The sequence below is a fragment of the Mycteria americana genome, chromosome 7 (genome assembly GCF_035582795.1).
Source record: "Mycteria americana isolate JAX WOST 10 ecotype Jacksonville Zoo and Gardens chromosome 7, USCA_MyAme_1.0, whole genome shotgun sequence".
NCBI lineage: Eukaryota > Metazoa > Chordata > Aves > Ciconiiformes > Ciconiidae > Mycteria > Mycteria americana.
In genome coordinates, this window is record NC_134371.1 from 13870415 (window position 1) to 13884154 (window position 13740).

The 13740-nt window shown below is 49.4% G+C and overlaps 2 protein-coding genes across 3 annotated transcripts in view; one reads left to right on the top strand and one right to left on the bottom strand.

Moving 5' to 3' along the window:
• LPP (LIM domain containing preferred translocation partner in lipoma) overlaps positions 1–13740 on the top strand; it is an 826113-nt gene that overhangs the window by 726538 nt on the left and 85835 nt on the right. The window lies entirely within an intron of this gene.
• The window catches only part of P3H2 (prolyl 3-hydroxylase 2), a 76028-nt gene that overhangs the window by 35819 nt on the left and 26469 nt on the right, over positions 1–13740 (bottom strand). The gene's annotated exons all lie outside the window — the stretch shown is intronic.

Sequence of the window (13740 nt, forward strand, 5' to 3'; positions counted from 1 at the left end):
CTCTGTGCCAGCTGGCCAGTGCAGCCCCAAACACATACAAGAAGGTGGGTAACTCCTTCTCCCATGCCCAAGTCAACTGAAGGCTTTAAGAAGCCCTCAACCTGGAGAGCTCATGAACGAGGTTAAGGGAAGGCACCAGAGACCAAGTCTGGAAGAGGAGGACAGGAGGACAGTGAGGACGAGAGGGATACAATAAAGCTTAGCTTTGGGAAAGCAGATGGGCCCAAATCATGCAAGAAGGCTTTACGATCCCTCAAGCAGGAAATAAGTGATGACATACTGTCATGTTGCTGTGTCAACAGCTGACACATCGCAGCAGGATAATTTCACGGACTCCCACGTTATTTTAAAAGCTCTCTTCGAAATTGCACAGCTAGGGCAGAGAAGCCTCAAGCCTTGCAGAGCAATGGCTCTGCAGAAGACCCGCTGCTGTGGGAGACCTCAGTCCCTCAGGAACCAGCTTGCACAGAGGAGCCGCAGCCAGCCCTGCCATCCACAGAAGGCATCTGGGGCTCACCACAGATGCCTGCTGATACAAGACCAAAGCAGCAGCCTCCCTTCCCTTTCCCCCTCCAAGAAAACAGTATTCTGACCCAAAATGTGTTCAAAGGGTTCATTGTTGTCTGGCTGGCACATGCAATGCTTGAAGCTAGCCTGGAAGTCCTCAAGGTTGTGGACAAAGTTCTGCATGTCTCAAGAAGGCTACAGCACTTCTGAGAGTCTCCTTTACCCTTAAGAGGGGCTTTTTGTTTGCTTTTAACATTATGCACGAGAAACAAAACATTCCTCCCTCCTGCTGCTCTCCCTCTCTTTCTTATCAGAAGCAGCCACTTGTATTTTCACCGACGCAATTGCCCAGCTGTTTTTCTAAGGGTCTGTATACTTACTTTTTCTGCTTTTTTTCAGCAGTTGGATGCAGGAGCCAAATCCTTGAGGACTGGCCCACAGGGTCCTGCCATGCTGGAAACCAGGAGGGATATCTCCAGGAAACCTTTGATTTCATTGTGCTGCCAACTGGCACTGCATTTCTGCTCCCAGCAGTGGGTTCGGCACAAGGCGCATACTCAGATATCAGCAGAAAGAACAAAACCCAAGTTCTCTACGAGCGTCATGGAAAGGCTACCCCTATTCAGCACAAATTCTGCAAAACCCATTCAATCCCTAAGGAACAGCTTTGTTTACAAACCAATTTTGTTCGCCGGCCCATGATGTTAGAGACAGCCTCTGCGTAGATGCGTCTCCCACGTGGTTTTGCTTTTCGGAGTGATCCTGCCTTTGAGAGAAGTTTGCTGGAGTTACCAAGTGAGCACACACAACCCTCTCCCTTGAAAGCAACACATTAGGAAACGGTCTGGGCTCATACATCAGAGCAGGCATTTTTGCTCGTTAACCTATTCGTTTACTCACACCAGCAAAGCCTCCCCCCTGCTCCAGGTCAGTGCCTCCATCCCCTGCAGCAAGCAGGTGCACACAGGCATCCCCAGCAGCCCCGCTCCGAATGAGCCGCAGCACTGCCGGCCAAAGTGGGAGGCAGGATCCCGGGCCACGGCCGTGACTCACCCTCCTGGCCCTGCCAAAGAAGTAGTTTTGGAGCGAGGAAGCGACAGGGAGACTTAAATTAGAAAGCTGGTGAAACAAAACGAAAGAAAATCCCCCTCAGCTCTCCTTGCTTGGGTCCAGCAGGGAAAAAGGGGAAAGGGTGTGCAAAGCATGAGAGGTGTCAGAGCATGGCATAGTGCTGCGCCGACACAGAGACAGGCTCTGGCCAAGCAACCTTTTCTCCTACACGAGTGAAACACCCTTTTCAGCACTTCACCACCTGCTCCAGTGGAGCAATGACCATGTCCATGCGGCCACTTGGCACACAGCATGCAAGCCGATGCACTGTACGGGCATGTCAACACGCTCTATAGGGTGCTGCCAACCACGCTGGTGCTGGGCGGGTTTCCCTCACGACCCTCTGCCATAGAACATTGGAAGAAGTAAAACACGCCCCAAATATTTGCCCCACCATTACATAGAAGGCTGAATGTTTCTAAGTCCACATACAGGTGCAGGAAAGCATCAAGACTTAGAACCACTGCACTCAACGGCAAGTCTCCTAACCCTAAGGGGGCTCAAAATACAACCACAGGTAAAGTGGCCCAAAAAACAGATGCTCCAGGTTTGCCTATCCCTTCAAAGCCACTGCCCAAGCCCTCTCTCAATTTGGCAGATTAAATCCAGCTCTGTCTTACATACTGACTACATAGCTAGCTGCTGTGCTAGCTGGGCTGGCAGTCCCACAGCAGCACAGACACGGGTGCACAGGAGCAGGCAAGGCAGTGCTCAGCTGACGGCTCTGCTCCCCTTCAGCTCACACTTCTCCCTTCTTTGCCGTGGGGACCCTCCCAAGAAAGACACGGCCACCTCTGAGCATCACCACAGACCGGCTGGGTCGCCGGGGTCCCTACGCACCTTCTGCCCTCTGTGGCCAAGGGTTAACTGCACAGCTTACTTAGACGGTTATATCAAATCTGCAGATGGGGAGAAGGGAACACTTTTTAAGTTTCCCAGGGAGAAATCCATATTTCTCTTACTGTACTTTGAGCACTGTAATGAATGACCCTGACAAGACTCAACCATGCATTTAGTGGCAAGAAGGCGTCAGAGGTACAGCAGATCAGCGTGAAGCACAGCCCACAAAGACTGACAGAAGAAATCTGAAACTAGGACGAGTGCCCTGCCCATAAATCACATTGCTGTGAAGAAAGCTGGAGGCATGGTGATGATAGTTCAGGCTGGCATTAGACTGGTAAGATAATTTCCTGCTTTGTGTTGGTTTAAGGCAAACCCCATTTTTCTGGCCCCTCAGGTCAAGGTCTGCTTAGGCAGATTAAACATATAATGTGCTATTAATAAAGATTAGAAGAAAATATAAGTGCCATTGACTTGGACTTACAACCATCACACTGACCCAAGAGACCACTGTGCTAGGACCCATCCAGCCACGTCCACAGGCTCAGTGTGGACAGAGCTGAGAGCGGTGCCCGTGGCTGCAGTCAGCACCAAGTATGATGCCAGCCCACAGCAGCTGCGGTATGCACGATGCCAGGACACATGCTGGTAAGCCCTAGGAGCTCTTCCAGCAGGACTTGGTCACATCAGCTCAACACCAGTGAGGACAGTGTGCAGAGTAAGCTCAGCCCTGGTCAGGGAAGTGCCGCGTCTCCTCACCTGCCCCAGCTCCCAACATAAACCCAGATGTTACAGCTGCAGCACTTGCCAGCATAACTTCTAGTTTAACATGCAAAATAAACCACAGCAATTAATTGCACCTCTAAGCATCAAAAGCCAGAGTTTCCAGCGCAGAACCTCTCGTATTAGTTCTCCCAGAGAACTTTTAAGGTAAAAAGCTGTCATTGGGACTTCTGGTAAATGGAGACGAGTCATTTGGGTTGAGTCTGCAAGCCAAGGAGAAAGTGGGCTTGGTCACGGGAATGGGCCTGGACCAGCTCTGAGCTGATGGAGTAAGCAGACCCTTGCTTTTGGGGTTCACAGTCATTACAGGATACGCATCCCAGAGCAGTTACAACCAAGGCAAACCTGACCCCTCTTCCTGTGCTTATGTCCCTGATCCAGGATGCTTCCTACAGGAAAATCCATTATATCCTGTCCCACACACACACACTTTGCCCAAATACCTTTTTTGCCAAGTTTCAGCCCACGGCTGAGATTTGATAGCCAAGTTAATAACCCGGGGAGGTGTCAGTTCAGAGCAAGGAGGATGATGAAGTCAGGCTTACTTTTTCCCACAGCCCTCCATGCCTGGTAAGTGGGACAAGCATCAGGAATGGGAGGAGGATGCTGTGCTGCGGCCCTTGGGAAATCCCACTGCGTGACTGGCCGAGCAGGCTGGATCAGCTCCCAGGCAGGCAGGGCAGATATTGTCAAGGAAAGAAAAGGTCTGATTAGGCCTTTCTACCACTAATAGTATCAAAATAGCATATTGCTTTCATTGGCAGTCAAGCAGAAAATGAAACGGTGCAAAAAGGAGAAGCCGCAGGTGAAGTGGACTGGAATAATGGGGTGTCTGCAGAAATGACAGCCTTCAAGTGCCCTTCATACTCAATTTTTTCTCTTGCACATCGGGAGGTCTGTGAGGTACAAGCTATCAACTCCTACTCGCCACCCCATGGGAATCCTCCCACGCTCCTGCCTTTGCATTGCTGGTAAATTGGCAAGTGTCTCCTCCAAGCTACAGCAAGCCCCTGGGAAACAGGAGCCGGATGGTCCTCTCGCCCACTCTGATGTGCCGGAGGAAGGACATCCTCACTTTCCACCTCTGAGAGCCATTAAAGTGCACTTTCTTTAGTGCAAAGGAGAGCAGAAATGCTTTTGGCTGGCATTTAACCCCAATAATGAATTGTGGCTCAAGAGTGTGACCCGTAGGCTCTCAGATCTTAAATCAAAACCTGCAGAGGACATCTCCTTGCTGCTACACAGAACGACAGCTTAGACTTTGCCAGACTTCAATGCCTTGGCTCTCCCACACTGGGGTCTGTCGCACTCCACCTGATCCACAGCCCGGACAGAGCCTGGGCTCCGTGGGGCAGGGAGGGTTTGGTAACCTGCCTCTACACTGATTAACAAACGAAAACACTGACCTTTTGTGACTCCCTGCTGCTATGGCAGCAAAAATAAATAAAAGCAGGAATACCAAAGAATTAATTGAAGCAACTTATTGGAACTGTCTAGAGTGTTCCTAAATTAACTTCTTCTTGTTTTTCCTGCAAATCCTGTGCAAATCCTAGAGCACACAATGGGAGGGAAGCAGCATGCATATGACAGCACATACCTAGCTGGTACCCCGCAGTGAGGGATAAGGGCACTGTAAATCTTCAGGATGATGTTCCTGGCCCACAGCTTCCTGAAAGCATTACAGCTCTTGTCATCTAAACACACAAGAGAGCTCATACACAGCAGCAGGCACGTTGCAACAGCATGCAAACTGTGTACAATGTTTGTACAGACCTACATGCACTTATATATAATGCATATATCATAACAAGAGCAAACCGTATGCCTGGACTCAAAGCCAGGCGGAAAGGATCAGTTTAGAGGTGGTGCAAGGCACCTCAGCTCCAGAATTCAAAGAGCTGGATAGATTCCAAAGGTACTTTTCCTTTTTCCTCCCTGTGCCAAGTGTCTCCTCCCCCATCACCCTTACACTCAAGAAAGGCTGAATATAAATTGTCTGCTAATTCACAAGAATAACGGAACAAACCAGGCTGCAGCAGGGCTTAGCACACTCCGGAGCTCAGCTGCCCTTCAACCCAAAACTAGCACCAGAAGGGCTCAAGAAAGCGACTGGAAACACCCAAGTTGCGAGGCTCAAACCTCAGCCTGCTCAGAGCTCTATTGAACCTGCAGCCCAGCGACCAACGCAGGGGCTGGGATGGTGCGAGAAGGCTCAGTGCACGAACAACGCGAATCTGCCAGCCTTTGCAGGAATGGGGCTACAAAAGGTTAAAGGCAGGGACGCTGGTGGCTGTGGGTGAGCAGGATGATGGCATTGGCAAACCCCTGAGCCCTCCGTTTCTCTGAGATGCTAAGACTGGATGGCTTTTGCTGCTTTCAGTAGTCTGTGCAGAGAACAGATGCCTTTTCCATACACAAAACAAGTTATTTCCTTGCTCTCAAGGAGACGCTTCCCTCCCACACATCCATCTAGTTAACGTACATTTACAGCTCCTCAAGGGGAGGGAAAAGACCAGGGACCCCCATCCCACCTCGGCTGCTCAGCACTTTGCTTCCTATGAGAAAACAGCCCCTTTGCTGCTGGAGGGCAGCCCAGCAGAGTGGGGTCCCCTGGGAGGTGAAGGGCAGCAATCGGGGACAGGATTTGGGTCGAACTGGCTGCTGGCAGCACTTCAGCTGGCTGTGCCAAAGAGGGGGAAAAAAAGGAGGGGGGGGCTGGGGAGTTAATATCATTAAGTATCTGACAGCTGGAAAATGTGAGCAGCCATTGTTTGCAGCCCCCCTACAGCTCCTCCAGCCAAACAAGTCTGCTGAAAGCAGCAGTAATAAAGCATAAAAGCCAACATGGAAACACTGACTCCCCTCTCTGCCCTGCTGCTCCCACCAAGGGAACAGGACGGCTCTGAGCCCACCCCGCCCTGACTCATGGGCCCATGGCTTCCCCGTGCCCCCCATCCCCTGCCCTTGTCCCCCCTTGCTGCTTTGAGGCAGCAGCTCCAGGATTCGTGTCGAGAGGCCCAGGGAGGCTGCGGCAGGAGCTTTCTCATCTTCCACCCGCTCAGAGCAGCTGTGCTCCATCTCCGCACACAGCACTGATGTTGCTGCTGTCACCACGGGGGTGAGCAAACTGCTCTGAGCACGGCTTCTGTCCCCCCTGAGCTGCCGTGGGGAGGGATGGAGCAAGCCAGCTCCATCCCGCATCACTAAACACGCAGAAACATTGCTCCTGCCCCTTCTCCCAGCTCCACTCATGGGAAATGCGAGAGACCCTAGGAGCTGCCGGCTGCCCAGCTGAAACAAAACTGGTCCTCTGCAGCCTGAGGAATTACACTTACACTGCTGCTTCAGTGTGCATGAATGTTGTAGCGTTGGCTGCATGAAAAGAGAAAGGAATCCAGAGCTTAAGACATATGCATCAGCTTCCACCAGCCAGCAGTGGTCAACAACTCCAGGGATATCAACAGCTTATTTATCCCTTAACCTTCAGGCTACCTTCCCTCCTAGTAGCTGAACCTGAGCCCATGCCACCTTCCCCATGCACAGACTGGCCACTGACCTGCTCCCAGCAGCACCCTGAGCCTCCGCCAACGTCAAACGGACCTGGTGCCAACCCAAGTGGGAGCGTGCTGGAGAACACCGCAGGGAGGAACCTAGATCTGGGGAGAAGATTTGATGGTAATTTTTGGCTTTTTTCCTTTAAAGCTTCCAGAGGATTTTAATCAAAAAATCTTCACAGTCTAATTCTGAAAGTACAAAGCTCAGGCACTGAAACTACATTCACTTCACCTCCCAAAATGATGGGCAATTCAGTTCCAGGAGGTACTTTCAAGCAACTCCAGCTGGTCTGACATTTCCAGGGGTGAGGCACGGACAGATGTTCTGGGACTCCTTTTCCTAGGTCCACATAGCTGACTGCAGGTTTGTATTTGATCACAGGCAGGCACCAGGCTCCATCAGTCAAAGTACTCAAGGGAATTGCCACTGGTCCAGATTAATATACTCCACACTTCAACAACAAGTGCCTTCATAGCAGCATGAGAATTAAAATTGACCTGTGCTCATACCTAGATGCTCCCTTTCACATCTTAACTGGGTCGTCCTGCATCCCACATCAATAACAAACTCGCAACCTACCCACAATTTTTTCAATCCCCCCCACGTGAAGGCAAGCAGCAGTTGGGAAGCAGCCCTTCCAAGAGGTTTCCTTCTCTTGGTGGAAGCAAGCAGATTATACTATTTTGTAATAACTAGCAGCTAACAACAGACTCTAACCACATTGCCTGGGAAGGCATAACCACAGCTCCTTCCCTCTCACACCCCTGAAAACTCCCGTGGAAATGTAGAGAAGGACCCTGTACGGTGTGTGACTTCTGCATTACCAAAAGACATATTCCCCAGCACATCCTGAGGGAAATGGCAGGTAAAGGGATGTTCAGCTTAGGCTGAACCCACTGATAGGATACAGAACGTACCCTCATGTTTCAAAAATATCCTTAAAACATCTGACAGCATATCCACCTTCGAGGTTTCAAGCCAAACAGCCATGTGAGTGATGATGTGATGGCCAGACAGATTCTCATTCCTGGTTGGTCACAGAGGAGGAATTATTTTTGGCCACAGCAGATTTCTCTCCTTCCTGCAAATCTGTTAACTACTGGGTTCTTGGAAAAGACCAGGGTGGGACTACGCCTCTCTCTTCCTTGTGCTCAGACACAGGTGCAGACCCATTCTTGCATGCACCACGGAACATAACTCTACTATAACCCTCTAATTTGAAGGCTCACATGTTGTTTAACTGGAATTGCAAAACAATGGGGTGAGGAAATAATTGAGAAGAAGCCTAGACTTCTGACTTGGTCTTTTTCACCTCATTGTGTCTCTGTGACCTGCCAGTGTCCTTTAGGAGTTTGGTGACCATGTTTCATAAGCAATCAGTGTCCTGGAGTGGTAACACACACACACTGAGGTATCTCATTAGCTTAGTCATGTGGGTCAAATCCTATAAAACACTGAGTGACACCAGTATGTCTTGACCTTAAGAGCTCTTTGCTCAGCACCTCATCAGATGATACAACTGCAACAGATCTACAGCAACAGCACGACATGTACACACCCCCACATACATGCAGTAGCAATAACTGAGAGCCCAGAGACATTCATTTTCTCACCACTTCCCCTGCCGAGTCCCACATACTTCCGCAACAAACAGGAGGATTCTGATCAAGGCAATTCACATGAGTATAAGCCACATTTTCCCTGGCATCTTCCTCACTGGATACTCACTAACTCCAAAAAGAGCATAAAAGCACCTCACAGCAGCTTGTTTCAAAGCCTTTGTGCCTCCTTCCAGGCCAGCTGCCTTCCTCTCCCTTGCCTTTGTCCAACTGGGCAACACACATTTAATTACATTCATTTATGTTCAAACAAGCCTACTGAAAAGTAAGTGGATTAAAACCTGGTCTGGAAAAATAATTAAACCCCATTGCGGCCCAGCGCAGCCTGCGTACTTGGGCTGCGATGTAATGCAGGCAACAGGAATTCTCCCCTGCAAGAGGCATCGGGAATTTGAAGTTGCAGCACAGCCAGCCCCGCTACCTGCAATGCATTTAGCAGATGGCAGAGACCCACAGCTTCATCCATCTACCTTTGATCTTATGTTTCAGTCCTTCCTTCCAAGTCCAAACAGCCATTTAACCACTGGAGAGGCTCAGTGCATTCTGCAGATGGATCTAAGCTGCTCTCTGAACTCGCAAGGGTAGGAGCTGCACATATTCATCTCCAGGCAGCAAAAGAGTACACCCACTCATTCATACCCTCACTTCACTGTCATCCAAGACGCACATATGGATATCCTGCTTGAACACGGCCTCTCCATCGCAGCAGACAGTTAACGCTATAAACAAGCTGGCTGGGAGCTGGCTACTGAGTTTGAACATCAACACCTTCCTGTTTGTACTTCCCACCGGTGAGCGTAGCCAGGCCAGCGCTGCTCAGCCTCCAGCTTCCCAGGAGAGGACCCCACCGCAGGCAGCGAAGAGACCAAGACTGTGCAAGCCTTTCCTACCTCTAGACCTCAAAGTCCAGTAGCGCAAGATAGTAAAATGCTACAAGAAAAAACAAAAACCAAACCAAACCAAAAAAACAAACAAACAAACAAATCCCATTAAATTAGAGCCAAAGAGTCAAAACAGTGAAGTACCAGGCATGTCCACCCCATGGGTGCAGAGACACCTGACTGTACGTAACACACACTAACCACAGACCTGGAAGAAGTGGGAATGCTCAGTCTAGACATCAGGGCAATGCAGCTGGGACAAAATAAGCACATTTCCAGGATGCTGCGCCAAAACAAGTGAAGTTCGGCCTGGAGTGTTTCTCCGCTGAAGGCACAGCAGTATGCAAACACAACAGAACAGGTAACTCTGCATGGTGCTGTAATGCTCCACGCTGACTTGCTGGCCCAGGTGCTGCCTGCCACAGGACACGCACTTTCCTCGTGCTCAAAGTAACCAGGGGGATAGCTAGAAACAAACTTCCAGGACTTGTGAAGCCCAACACCTTCCCTTCCAACCTATACCACACCAAGCTGCTGGCTCTCGGAGCTGGCTCTGTGTGCGGAAGAAAAGAAGGGACAGGAGAAAGAAAAATTTGTAACAGCTTTTGCAGCCCAGTGAAACAGTTCAGCAGCATTTGGCAGACCATTAAGACCTGCACAAAACCACTTTGCTCCAGGCTTCCTCTGAGCTTTCCCCCTCCCAGCTTTGCTTGCCTCCCTTCCCTAGCACAGCCAGAACGCAGAGTTGGCATGCTCTTTAGTTTAATTAAGCAACAGCAATTAGGCAACACATTTTTAAGCAGTTCTCTCACAGCCGAGCTTTCTGTTCCTTGGGAAAAGGCTGGCTTCAGCATTAAACCAGCAGCTGTGTTCAAAGTGCCAAATCACTGGGTCAGAAAGAGGGAGCTTGATATGTAAACAGCCTTGTCACTAATTACCCCATGCCTTCGAGTGAATTGCCATGGCTTCACTCCATTACAGCCTTGACTTCCTCAGGGGCAGGGCGAGCAGGCAGGGATGCTGCGAGAAGCAGGAGTTTGTCTGATGGTTAAACCAGAGCCTGGGAGACATAACAGGAACAGCCTCGCTGAATATTTAGTGTTGTACAAACCCAGCCACCAAAAGCCAGTTACACAGACTGGTCCCTGTTAGCACAGGCTTGGAGGATTTATCCGTCTGTCCCACAGGCTCTGGGCTGACGTTTATTACAGCAGATTGCGTAGAACAGAGGTTTCTTTCCTGAGTCCTTTGGAACTGAATTCAGTGATCGCTGCCCCCTCCTCAGAAACTCCCCGGGAGGGACCTAGCAGATCAGGGGGAAGGGGAGGACTCTGTTGCACTGGCAGGGAATTGCACCCAGCTTTCTTCCTCGCTCCAGCGGGAACCAGAGACTTCACGTGATCCACGTGGTGCTGAAAACATGTTCCAAAATCCCTGAGAAAAATGCTGAGCGATTCTCCCACAGACAGCGTTCAGCAGCTGCAAAGTAAGCAATGCCCGGAGGCCGGCGTCCAAGTTGCCACAGATCCGGCTGTGATGCTCTGGGAAGCAGCATGGGTCCCCAGGCAGCACCACCGCTCGGTGCCTCCTTTGCCTCCTCTCCATGCCTTTGGCTTTCACTGGAATGTAAGAGCAAGGCCATCTAATCTATGTGTTCAGGGAAGCCACAAGCAAAATTTAAAATGATTTCCTGTTTTTAAAAAAAGAAAAGTAATGGCTGTTCCCCCTCTGCTTCAGTAAGGGCGAAGACTGCCAAGGACACCCAGTAAATCTATCAATCACACACACATGCTCCGCTTCGCTCTCAGCTGAGTATTTACAAATTTCCAAAGTGCTGAACCTCTTCAAGTCATTCTGCTTCTGCTTTCATCTGTAATATCTATAGTGCTTCTGAGAATTTCCTGCAGCTATCCTAAATTAACAAAGATCAGAAACCAGGCTTCATCCATAACCCTAAAGGTCAGTCACATCATTTTGTTTCAACATGCCAAACAGGCAAGAGGAAAACAAATATATGGAGTGTCCCAAAGGAAGATGAATGAAGAGCCCTGTCCCAAAGGAAAGCAAAAGCCCTAAACTAAGAAAGATAACTTAAAATACTTATTCCTATCTGTCTAGATAGTGGCAACACATGCAACGCCTGGGTGCTAGCAAGATACGCCAAGCTATGTGGGTTTTCCCGGTATTTCCAAGGGGTGGTAAAACATTCCTTGCTGTTTTGGGAGAATGCCACCACAAAAATTTTGCATGCAAAATTAAATGCAGTTTTGCACATCTGAAGGGAGTTTGGCAGCCCCAGGACAGCCCCAAGAGGCTTCTCCCCAGTCCAGCCCACAACACCCGTGTTATGCTGAGAGCACAGCTGCCAAGGCAGGAATCCCACCCCAGGGAATGGGGAGGGCTCTACAGCCAGAAATTACTAAAAACACCAAATAGCAAGTTCCAGATTAAAAGTCACTTCATTGCATAGCTCTGGTTCCACCAATGTGGGCAACAGCATGCACTGCATGTCCTGTGCTCCACAGGTTGCCCCATCTGGTACCGCTCCTTGGGTTCAGTTCCCAAGGAAACGATGGGCACTAGGAGCATGGAGGACCTACCTTAGCTCTGAGACGACGGTGTGCGGACTCCCAGCTATCCAGGGATGGGTGGGACATGCTCCACCATGCACATTTCAAGGAGCCAGTACCGGTGAGGCAAAGACAGAGCTACATCTCCAGCTGTGAGACCAGCTAGTTCTGCCCTTGCCACTTGTGCAGCCCAACAGGCTGTCAACACTCCAAGGGAGATGTCAAAAGATCAAGTGAAGAGAAAAACATGGTCACCAACAGTTCTACACATGAGTTATGGGGCTGGAGGACAAAGTACATCGAATGAGTAATAGTGGTCTGAGGGGACTGCACACGGCTGGAAAGTTGAGTTTTCCTGCTCCTGCCAAGGCAGAAAAAAATCCAGCATCCTTTGGTAGCTTCCAAGAGAGGCTCTTTTTCTAACCATTCCCATTTCCATCTACGTGTGACCAGCGGGGAGACATGGCTGTGTGTCACCTCTCATGGTCCATAGCCAGCACCCACTTCATTGCTCCTGACCCTGCGCAGAGACTCGGATCGCAATCCCCACAAGCATTGCTCAGGCTCTCGGTGCAAGATATGAAATCACGCTCCAGGTGAAAGCGGACTATGGATTTCAATTACATGTTTGCAAGCTGTGCTTTCTCAGCAGTCGAAATAATCAAATATAAAGAAGCCCCATGAAAGCTTCGCCAGGGACCTCCCTTTCTAGCCAGCCTTCAACTCTCAAAGTAACATCCCTCATTCCTAATTCATGTACTGCTTCATTGCCTTTAATAGCACTTTTCCCCAAATCTGCACTCTCTCCTCTGCCTAAAGCACTAATTTCCATTACCTCAAGAGGTATCAAATTCCAAACCTTTGCTGCAGCTTCAGGTTTTCACACTCTGGTTACAGACACCTCATTAGCCTCCCCACATCTGGTCCAGGCTACAAGGTGTTTGTTCTGCAACACGCCAGAATCAGTCAACACAACTGTCTGATTACATACAGGCTCCAAAATGTCTCATGTATAAAAAAAAAAGAAGAAATTAAGCAGATGGCCTGCAGAGCACTGAGATTTGCAATTTTCTTCCTGGAAAACTTCTGGTAACCCCAGTTCCAAAAATAATACTAGGAATAGCCCTCCATGTGGGAAGGAAGCATTTTCTAAAAACCTTTGATCTCTGTGTTCCAGAGGAGGGAACTGACACATTAATTAGAACATATTGCTGAATGGGGTTGCTATCTCACACCACAGGGCAAAACCAAAGTGGGTATTTAAACCTTGGTGGCCAGTGATAGAAATTTACTGTGTTAGGTTTTTTTTCTCTGGATCATTTTTCAGTTAACAAAGCACAAACATATCAGTTCAACTCTTCCATAATCCCTGCTATCATCTCTCCCCAAAATCACTGATCATCTCCTACTAAAAATTCTTTCCAACAGTTCTCACCCAGAATTTTATGCAGGTTTGTATCTGCCCTTTTTTAATACATGTGTATTTATTATGAGACTTTCCAAGTATAATGAATTTATCTACAGCTACAAGCCTCATTTTACAAGTGAGGCACTGAGACACTGCAGAGCACAGGCATGCGCTTGGTGAGAACTTTGGCGGTTTACATCCGAGGAATAAATCCAGGTAGTTGACACTCCAACATGACACTGGAGTGTCCCAAAACTCCCCAGGCTAAATGTCACACCCACAAGTGCCCTCTTCCCACCTAGGTTTCATTGCAAGCCAGAATTTACAGGAAAATCACCCTCTGGTGGTCCACCAGCTGGACCTCCTGCATGCACCCTCCTCTCCACGACTTGTCACCACTCTCGGAGGACATCTGTGGAGGACACCCATGCCCGTCCAACTCCTCCCCAAATCTTTACTTAATCAAT